Source organism: Crocodylus porosus, unplaced genomic scaffold (genome assembly GCF_001723895.1).
Source record: "Crocodylus porosus isolate Cpor-Errol unplaced genomic scaffold, CroPor_comp1, whole genome shotgun sequence".
In the NCBI taxonomy this organism is placed as follows: Eukaryota; Metazoa; Chordata; order Crocodylia; family Crocodylidae; genus Crocodylus; species Crocodylus porosus.
This window is the reverse complement of record NW_017728950.1, coordinates 71,352,738-71,363,479: the sequence shown is the minus strand read 5'-3', so window position 1 is coordinate 71,363,479 and position 10,742 is coordinate 71,352,738. Positions and strand designations below refer to the sequence as shown.

Here is a 10,742-nt window from a genome sequence, read left to right as displayed (position 1 = left end):
ACATGGAGCATGGAGTCATACTGCAGGATAAGAGAGTGCATAAACTTACACCATCTCAGGTACTTCACAGCAGCTGGCCGATCAGTGGAAGTGGAGAATATTACTCTGTATTTCTTGCGGCCAGAAATGCCTACACAGAGATTTTCATAGTAGGCAGCTGAGGTGCTGTAAATCTAGCTCTGGATCTGGCTTACCTCATAGTAACATGTTCCTGTGCCCATGCCCATAGAAGTCGTAAGAAAGAAATCCAGTAATGTTTGAGAGATGCTGGGATGCTGCTGCAATGGGACTCTGCATTCTAGACTCAGGATTGTGACCCTTTATCTCTGCATTTGGGTTGCAGTGGTGATGTGTGTGACTAACTGGGTGTTGTGATGGACAGAAAGCTAGTTATGCATCTTCTCTGTGATGTACAAAAAGCTAGTTATATATCTTCTCATAACTTTTTGTAGGCACACCTGGCTGTGAGTTTTGAAGATTTGATTCACGAAGTTTAGGGCCTTGTCACATGGGAAATTTAGTGTGCGTTTTATTCAGATCGTAGTAAGCACTATTATGAGTTAGACCTTGCTCTGAGCAGTCGCATGTTAATGTGTGCTATGATCTGGACAGGGCTGGAACTGGCTGTGCGAATGACAGATCAGAGCTGCTTCAGCTGTTTATAGGTCCTAGCCCCCCTGTATTAGCAAATAAAAACCTAGGATTCTGGACTAGCCCAGGGATTGACACGACACCTTATTTGATGAGTGACAGAAAGGCTTTATTTACTACAAGTATTTAAAATCAAGTCAAGTGAGCCCAAACCAAATCGAAGTCCAGTAATCAGCTATAAGGTGATGATTTCTCACCAAACAGGCAACGAAGAGGCGGTCTGTTTCTCTTCAATTTCTTGAGTAAGTTGGGCGCATCAGCAACTGGTGTCAGAGAGATTTCTCACTCTTGAAACTCGTGCACACTGTTTGCTGTTGTGAGGGAGCGGGGTCTAGGAGCGGCCGTGAACTCTCTAGCGCCCCTTACCGTCACGTTAGGGTGGACTGGGCACCCTCCTCACTCCCCTACAGCCTCACCCGGTCCTCCAGATTAACTGTAACAAACTCAAGCCCGATGGCTGCAACCCAAACAATAGAGCCTCCTGCTCATAGAAACTCCAAGCCCATCTGGGGCTTGTAACCCTACCTCACTTTAGAGTATCGTGGTTCCCCGCAGCACCGCAGCAACCACTGACTCTGGCCGCTCCTGCGGCAGCCAGGGGAGAACTGCTAGGCAGGCTCCGGCCTAAGCTGTTTATAAAGGCCCAGCCCTGCCCCCTTCTGGCCACCTGACCCGCCTGGTTGCCCTGGTAACCGGCGCCTGAGCTGTCCGGGTGATTGGCAGCTCTGCCAATCACATTCAGTCACGGGCACTTACGTGACTCCGTGACAGCTGTTTTACTGTCTTTTATACCCTTAGTTCAGCATCTTCAAAGCCTTCTTTTAGTTGTGTAAATCAAGAGAGAGTCCCAAGTAGTAACTGACAGGAAAATCCTGTTAATCAACCTGCTCATTATTGGTTATCAGAAATTTCTAATTTGAATGAGTTGCCTTCTTCAGTGACAAGAAGTTATCCAATTTGGAACATATCAAGAAACTGATTAACAACCAGGAAAAACATACGTGTCTTTGGAAAACCAGGTAAATCATGAGAGAAGAACAAAAACGAAACTAAAGCAGTAGGAGACACCTATCACATACGGAGAATGTCTCTTCCTACACATAAACATGAGTTAATCACAGAAGAAATCTTACCATACTAAGACAAGGTCCAACGGTCACACACTCCTGCAAGACCATTTTAAGCTGGACATATGGAGAAACTTCTTTACTGTCCCAGCTCCCAAGGCCTGGAACGGACTCCCCACAGAGGTGGTGCAAGCACCTACTCTGGACACTTTTCAAGAAACATTTGGATGCTTATCTTGCTGGGAGCTTTTGACCCTAGCTGACTTCCTGCTCCTTGGGCAGGGGGCTGGATCCAATGATCTCATGAGGTCCCTTCCAGCCCTAATGTCTATGAAATCTATGAAATTAATCAAGGATAAACATTTCACATGGTTACACACCAGACAACTAGGAGCCTCCCTGAAATCATGCTGAATATAGCAAGATAAGCTGCAAGAGATACCTCATTATTCCTTCTCAGATGGCCTAGCCATGAATTTGTATCCTCTTGCATTATGCAGTTAGCCTCAGTATTCTGTATTTTAACTTTTGTGAGTAGGCCCGAGCTTAGCGTGAGTTTCAGAGTCATTGCCCTGCACCACACCAGAGCTGGTGAGGATGTTCTCATTCTCTCTGGGGAGAAGTCCCACAATAGCTGAACGTGTAATACTTAATACCATTTGGAGATAACCGTCCTGTGAAAAGTGCTAAGTTTGCTACGTCATGGTGGCACTTGGCATATGTTTTACTGCTTGAACACATGGATGCTGGTTTTTTAAGTTCAGTTAACATATCCTAAAGGTATTTTGTCACAAGGTCCACAGAGACAAATGAAAAAAGCAGGGTCATTGGGGGGAAAAAAAATCTTCCACTGCCCTTTGTTCTCAGTGTTGTATCCAGAAGCTATGGTGATAGTCCATTTTTCAGATTTGTGTAGTATTAAAGGCCAAGGTATATTTCCTGATAAATTTTGGCTTGCCTCAACTTTTCTCTTACTGGTGGTATTTGTTTACCTCCCTTTTTCTTTTATTCCAGAGCTAGGATCTCTAAGGCACTGAGGAATCCCTCTGCTTTTCTGAGTCACTTCCCTCTATAGCTTATTAGCAGGTTGACTAAAAGTGTTACTATATGGTGATGCAAGACATTTTGTGCATTGCCGGTCTAAAGCTTTTGAATGAGCACACTTAGTATTCTCAAAAGAAATGGCACTTAGCTGTTTTACAATCACCTGAAATTTTGGGCTCTGCATTTCACACTCCAGTTCTTGTTACTGGCCAACTTCTCTAATGTCTTTGTTTGGGATCCACGAACAGCCACATTACTGTTCTTTCTTTGAGAGCAGAACCACTGCAAATGAAACTTTATTCTTAACAAATCTTTATTGGGTTAGCAGTACCTGCTTTCTTTACCAGCGCAGCCTGAAGTTATAGACCCAAACTGTGGGAACATCATGTACAGTGGATTTGTACCTAGGCAGACCAAGAAATTTGGTTATTTATTTATTTTACTTCTTATTACACTAAAGATGATACATTCTTTTAGTTAAATGTAAAAGTGTAATGCATTAGATCTTGAAGTAAAAGGGATGAAGATAGAATTTTAGTTGACAAAACCTTTCAAATGTCATTAGCTTTAGTAAACCAGCATGGCATTTCACTTGTTTTTTTTTCTTGTTCATGTCATTTCCCTAAGGGAGTAATCACAGAAGGTTTCCCTTTTTCATTTCTGTTGCTTCAAGCCCTCACTGCATTCCCATGACAACTGCAACTTTTTGAGCATTGGCCCAGAGCACAGTGAGACATGACAGCATTTCCCGCATATTGTGTGCCACAATATTCCCATTGATACAGCCCTTATTACAAAGCTGAAAAGGGTGATGTAGAGACTAATTGACTGGGGAAGAATTGTGTACCCATGAGATAATTCTTTAATTGCTAAGCTAAGCAAACAAACAGAAACAATGTATATACAGTTCTATTCAACTTGTTGTTGGGCCCGCTTCACTTGTTGTTATGAAAACAGAGACAAAATATTCCAGGTGTGTTACTGGAGGAAATCTAAATGTTTTAAGCTGTTAATGTTTTTTTTTTTTAAACATTTGTCAGGAATCTGTTTTATATGAAGCAACGAGAATATCAGCTAGGACTAAAACCTTCCATAGTGTTGGACTTTTGATAATCTGGTTACTTAGCAAGCCTTACTGTTCCTCTTTACAGGTCTCTGTAACTGCTGGGCGTGTTTTTAGCCTCAGTAAAATCCCATATATTGCAGGAAATAGCAAGGGTCTACATTTTGCTTAATAAAACAGTGAAAGCAGCTTTTTTTAAGGGATTGGCTTGAAAGAATCGACTAGCTGTTGCTGTTTGACCGTATTTGGAGTCATACTGGAAAAAGAGGCTAGTGGCATGGAAGCCACACATTGTATTTAGTTGGCTAGGTGCATCTTTTTTAATTCTATTGGATGGAATCAGTATGGTCAGCTGTATGTCCTATACTTACAGCTAAAAGAGGTTTCCCATTAATTTGTACAGCAGATGCCTTCATTTTTGTAACAGGAGGATCCAATTTATGATTATCTCAGATATTTTTCTGCAGTTTTGATTGGTAATAGCATTCAGAAGAGGGGTAACTTGCAACCACAAGAAGACACTCACCTGTTTTACTGTTGAATCATTTTGATTTGTATTCTGTCATGTGGAATGGAATATATACGTTGTTGGCAGTGTTGATATGAGGATGACAATCTTTCAGTAGGTAGGGAAGTTATTGATGTTTCCAGAGATGACCGAATAGCCCCAATCTAAGATTTTCAGGTTCAGCTGCAGACGTGGCAAACAGGTCTAGGAGCAACTGGGTCCTGGTGGATCCTGGTGATGTCAAATCATAGCACTTTTCCTTTGACTCTGTCATCTATCTGCCTCTATAGTGAGGCAAGTTTGCTCGAAATGATCAATGCCTTGTACATCACAGCACCACTGGGGACAGATCAGTGCTTGAGTCTCCCAGGTTTGATGTTAATATTGCTTTTCTTCAGATTAGCCTTCAAAGGTGTCTTTGTATTGCTTCTTTTGCCTACCTCTAGAGCAGTGGTCATTGGTGAGTTGGGAGTATAGGACCTGTTGTGGGAGTTGGCTGTTAGGCATCCTTTTAACATGTCCTGTCCAATGAAACTGATGCTTTATAAACATGGCTTCAGTGATAGTAGTGTTTGCTTGAGCCAGAACACTGGCATTTTTTCTTCTGTCCTTCCTGTTGGTATGGAGGATTTTGTGAAGACATTGCTGATACTAACATTGCAAGGCTTTCACCTGTTTCCAACATGCTGTACATGTTTAACACCCATATAACAAGGTAGGGATGACAACAGCCTGGTAGATGTGTTGTGCCCCAGCCAGTCCTGGTCACCATCTACACGTGTGTTGCGGTGATGTAAACTACTCTGTTGTAGTACTTGTCCCAGACAGTGCTATGCTATGGTGAAGTTAATTAATTTACTACACCCTAATATGGGCGCACACGTAGATCGTGATGCTTTAGTGCAGAACTAATTAGTCAACTCCACAGAAAGTGCATGTGTAGATGCATCCAGAGAAAGGGAAGAATCCTCTTATACAGCTTCTGGAGCAGCTGTGGAGCTGTTCCAGGGAACTTAATCCAGTCAGGGAACTGGAAGAAACTCTGCAGTTCCCTGGGTCATGAAAGACAGGAACATAGCAGCAAATTCTGTTTGGCCTCCCTGAGGCCCTAGACAGATGCACGTTTGAAGCAGTCCCAGTTCTGTTCCCATTTGGAGTGCTTCAAATTCTGAGGATGCCAGCCTCTGGGTAGACCTGCAGGCTCCCTGACACTGCCCCCCAAGTCCACACAGAGCATTTGAAATGCACTTTCAAGTCAGGGGGCACAACAAGTAATTGCTTGGTCCTCTGACTCTGTTCTTACTACCTTGGGGGCAGGGGGAGACAGTAGGGAGGACCCATGGATAAGCATTCTTTAGTGCTTCTCCAACTTGGGTTTCCTGAGGTGTGACCTTTCCTCTCCTTCCCTCTGTCTTCCAAATGAGAGAGACTGATTGTCCTCCAGACAGAGAGTGGTTGCAGAGAGACATGGAAGGATTCCTGCTCTATAGCTACCAGTTCCACATACCTCTACATCTGATTCCCCTCACTTGCAGGGTTGAGGAAGAGGTGAGAAGGGTGCATGCTCAGGGAGACTGAAAGTGGAAAAGGCACATGTGGATTTCTGTTTTCCAGCCCCACTAGCAGTTGAGTGCACAGAAGAACACCAATTAACCATCTGTACCATTCCTCCTCCTTCTCCTGTGGGAGGGGAAGGAGGAAAGTGATGCACTGAGAGGTGCTAAAGGATCGAGACACTTGCTCTCATCCTCTGTAGAGAGTGGACAGATCTAACAGGAAGTACTTCAAAATGAGGTGCTTCCAAAACTGTAGTTTTGTTCGTTGGGTTATTTTTGGACTGGTATAAAGGGTATGTATGTCTGTCCACTTGCTCTCTGTAGCCTTCCAAATGGCATATCTGGCCAGGGCCTTGGTCTGCCTGCTCTCTTTATTAACGCAGCAGGAGATCCCTCTTGCAGAGTAGAACTCCATTCCAGACGGCCTATTTTCATTTTTCTCCAGCCTCACCCTCATGTTTCCACCTCTGGTTTCTGCTTCAGGCAGTTAAACCATTTGCAACTTGAGACTCCTCTTCCTCCAAGAGAGGAAGGGTCTGAATGGCCTTTAAGTGTCAGTGGATAATTCAGAAAAATAACTAGATTTAAAAATGAATGAGGAAATAATTCAGGTAAGCTTGATTGACACAGCCCAAATAGACTGGCTAGAGAGAATAAGAAGCTTGTTTTCTCAGGTTGTTGGCTTTGTTTTGGGGTGCAAAATAAATATAATGACAAAAGTTAGGACGTGAAATATATTCACCTACATTTTAGCCTTTGTGAATAATCAGCTTTTTGGATCTCATTCAATTTCCGTTGAAATCACTTGAAAGACTCCCACTGATTTCAGCTGGAGTGGAAATCAGCTTTTGGGCACTTCAAAGTAATTTAAATTTCTGACCACTGCCTCGCTGTCCATAGGTTAGGCCTGAGCTATAAAGCATGGATCAGAAGCTGAGCTTTACTGAAATGCAGACAAGATCCTGAGAAGGCACCTGCAGGGAGTGTTATTGTATGCCATCATATACTTCTGAGGCCAGCTAAGGATCAGGCATCAGAGCATTAGCTACTCTTGGTCATCTGATCTTCACTTAACCAAAACTTGAATGTTATTTTACTCCTGCATGTGGGTGGGTGGGAAGGAGTGACAATTTAGTGGAATTAAAATTACTCCCTGCTTAAGGAAAATTACTTCCAAGCTCACCCTCTGAGAAGGCAGAGGGAAATGAACAGAATAACCACAGTGAAAAATAAGTGGATATTTTATATAAATATTTATAGATTTTTTTCTTTTTTAAGACTCTCAATAATGCATTTAACTTTTTATTGTTGGTACTCAGTTTAACATTGCACTAATTTTTGCAGTCTTGTATAGATTTTGTTAAAAAAATTCAGACCAGTCAGCCACAATTGCTTTTGATACTTTTGGGCCATATTTTGACTTCTGTGTTTTTGTTACAACTTTCACTATTCTGCTCTGTTATTATCTACATGGTTCTCCTTTTAGGATCCATGAAAACAATGAGGTCCCTTTCAGCCCTAATGTCTATGAAATCTATGAAAAGATCAGCAGGCCAGAAATCACCATACCACTCATCATGCCCTGCTTTTAGAAGCATCAGTACCTCAGTGTCCTGTCTCTTTACCTGATGTCAAAAGATGGAAAAGGGCCATGAGGGCAACATATCAAAGGTTATTCCCACCCCGCTTTCCCTCCCTACCTCTCAAAACTTAAACTATCAGCTGAGAAATCTGAATTGAAAGAAAATCCTACTTTGTGGTTCAATAAGCATGTGAAAAGAATGTGCTTAATGTTAGACTGTTAGGTAGCTTAATAGCTTTTATTCAGCATAGTGTTCCATTTCTTGTTGGTATAAAAACAATTTTTCTAGGAAAGCTTTGAACCAGAGATTATGGCCAAGTTATAAAGACTCTAGCATTATGCTAATACAATTTTTGTGACACCTCTTCTGATATCAAGGAGCAAATCCGCTTCCTTCAAGGCACAAACCACCCCATCAACAATGCAGCTGTAAATCTGCTGTTGAGCGAGGCAGGCTGTAGAAAAGTGGTGCTGTATAATTTCACAGTTTTTGTGTGCTGGAAGTGCATGCTGTCTCATGTTAGCAGGAGCACAGTATGCAGGAGAACAGGATAAACTGAATGGGGGAAGAGGCAGTGGCAAGTGTCTCATGGTGGCAAGTGTGCACCCACAGGCCATTTCCTCTGCAGAGCATGTGTGAGGCAGTGGCTGCTAGCTGCAGCAATGGCCAGTGTGTGGAAAAAGATTTAATTCCTTCATCTACTGCATAAATCTTTCATGTAAAACCCACTTACTTGCGCTTTGTATAGGAGATGAAAACGGGCCCTAAATGCTGGGTGGTCTGATGTCATTAATGTATCTAAAAATGATCTTGCAGGCTTCAAACAGCAGTTGTCTAACAAAACCTTATTGATGTATCAGTAACATTTATTGAACTGTTCATGAGCTACCAGGATATATATACTGTAAATACTAATGTCTACTGAGAGGAGTTGTTCTATAATTTTACATTGCTTTTTTCCAAAATGGATTAGAAGCTTTTATTTTTCAAACATAAAAAGGGGAGGATGGACAATTTACAACACGAATGCAGGAATCATAAGGTTGTATAAAATAATGATTAGTTATATTTCTCAGTTTAATAGAGGATTTCAGAAAAAAATCTAAGCCCTGTTGCTGTTAAAATATTTAAAATTTACACAACTTATTGGATAGGTTGCTTTTGAAATAATGGATATAAAAATACCCCCTTATTTATGTCTCTGGCAAACGTCATTTTCAAGTTAAGCATAATTTATAAAATTATTCATAATATATAGATATCAATGAAAAATGGATTAGATGAAAGGAAGATTAATAGCAGAGGCCCTGGCTTTTGAACTTGGTGTGTAATTAATTCATATTAAGAATATGGCTTTCCTTAAAAAAAAAAGTTATGGTTTTTGTTCTGGTGGTCCTGGTTTTTTCTAAGTTTAGTGGTACCCTGAAGTAATTTCCCAAGACTGCACTTACTTAAAATGGGGATTGCCTTACTGCTGTGTGGGGACACCGCAAATATATTAAATGCTGCTGTCCCAAACACAGAAATGATTAATTCATCTTTGGGCAGAACTTCTTCTCTGGAGCTTCTTGAAGTTAACCAGTGTTAGCAAATTTATGCCTTCAGCATAAGAAATAGAAACATCTGTCACCTGAGCTATAGGAATAGCTTGGCAGTGGATTTGAGCAGGGGTGGGACTTATTTTGCCAGGGAACTGTGCGCCTCCACATAATGTAATAGTACATTTCTTTGTTTGCTCTAAATATTGCTTATACTTACCTCGTTAATTATGAACATCCAGAAGCACCAACTCGTGCTAATTCCTGGTGGGTAGAGGTCAGAAGTTAGAAACGTTACAGGTGCTGCAGGATCTCTGAGAAGAAGCCGGCAGCCTAATGTAGGGCAAGTTCCACTCTGTAGAGGTGTAATATAGTATTTTGAGGCTTGTAATGTGAAACATCCTTTATAATTCACAGAAACTTGTATACAGCTAGTTACAGTACAGAGGTAGCAGTTTACTGGTGCCTTTGTGGCTGGTCTGCTTCTGTTCTGCCACCCAGAAGTTACTACTGACCTCCCCCAGAGTCTCATAGGATAACACACTCCCTAGATGCTCTGTGTTCAAGAGGACTTACTTCCTGCCACATAATGCACAAGCAGAAGTGCCTTGAAGCATTCTGACTGAGGAAGGTTGAATCCATCATTGGCAAAGCATTCTGCTTAGCACTTCTTTCACCCACTCACAGCGTGTGTAGTATGTGCTTCCCTGAAGGCAGATTTCAGGCTGTTGCTGTGGCCTCTTGCTGCTGCTGCAGTTGCTACATGTCTTTTGCTGTATTAAGGGAGTGTAAGCAGCAGCCTTTGGCAAGACTCTCCTTATGCTTTTCTCAGAGTATCAGAGACCAATACAAAAGATAAGAGGAGGAGAGCTCGGAAGAAGGTCCATAATATGTATATAACGTATACTTTAAGGGATGATGAGACCTAGCCAAGGTACTGAGCTCATTCAGTGAGGAAGGACATAAGCACTGCTTTACGCAAGTAGAAGGATGGTGTATAAACTTTAGCTAATAAAGCTTAGCAGGCAGAAGTCCTTTTGTTACATGCAAATAATAGCTCACATTGTGAGGTTTTAAAGTTTTTATCATGAAACTTTACATTGGGAATTCTGAAAGTCTGCTTGAATCTAGAAGGGGAATTCATCAGTGATTTGTTAAACGGTAGTAATGGTGGGCCTGAAGTTGAAGACTGTCAGGTGACTCCTTCAAGGTGATGAATGTGAAAATGGAAGAGACAGGGTAATTTATGTATGGTTGGACCCTCTCCCTTTGTTTTTATGGATATTTGCCTGTATTTTTGTTCTGTTGTGTGGTACAGCAACACATATATGGTTGATGAATAATGAAATGAAATAAAAGTGGCTTGTTTTATTGTAGAGACCCTCAAAAATTTTATTGAGCTATTTTATTGAAAAAATATTTAAAACAAATTATGTTAACTAAAACAGCTTGGTAAATTTTCTTTGAGACTTTCCAAAAGATGATATATAGACTGAGAGTGGTTGAAATGCTTTTATGATCAGAAAAATTTAAATATTCACAGTGCTGTATGTGTAGATGTGTGCTGCAGTCAATGACAGAGTGTATTAATTTTTTCTTTGTTCAAGCACTCCTTTTTAGTATCAGCAGTTTAGTTATGATCCTGTTTAGTGTCTTAAACAAGCTTTCACTCTTGGGGTGAGCAAAACCATTGGGCCTGAGGAGCAGAATTATTGACATGGTCTTTGTTTCG

The 10,742-nt window shown here is 41.4% G+C and overlaps 1 long non-coding RNA gene across 1 annotated transcript; it reads right to left on the bottom strand.

Moving 5' to 3' along the window:
- Positions 1 to 738: 738 nt before the first annotated feature.
- Positions 739 to 8,431, bottom strand: LOC109323646. Its single transcript, XR_002104709.1, has 3 exons — positions 8,421 to 8,431; positions 3,094 to 3,100; positions 739 to 962 (listed from the first exon to the last, which is right to left on the bottom strand). It is a non-coding gene; the product is annotated as an uncharacterized LOC109323646 (long non-coding RNA).
- Positions 8,432 to 10,742: the final 2,311 nt, after the last annotated feature.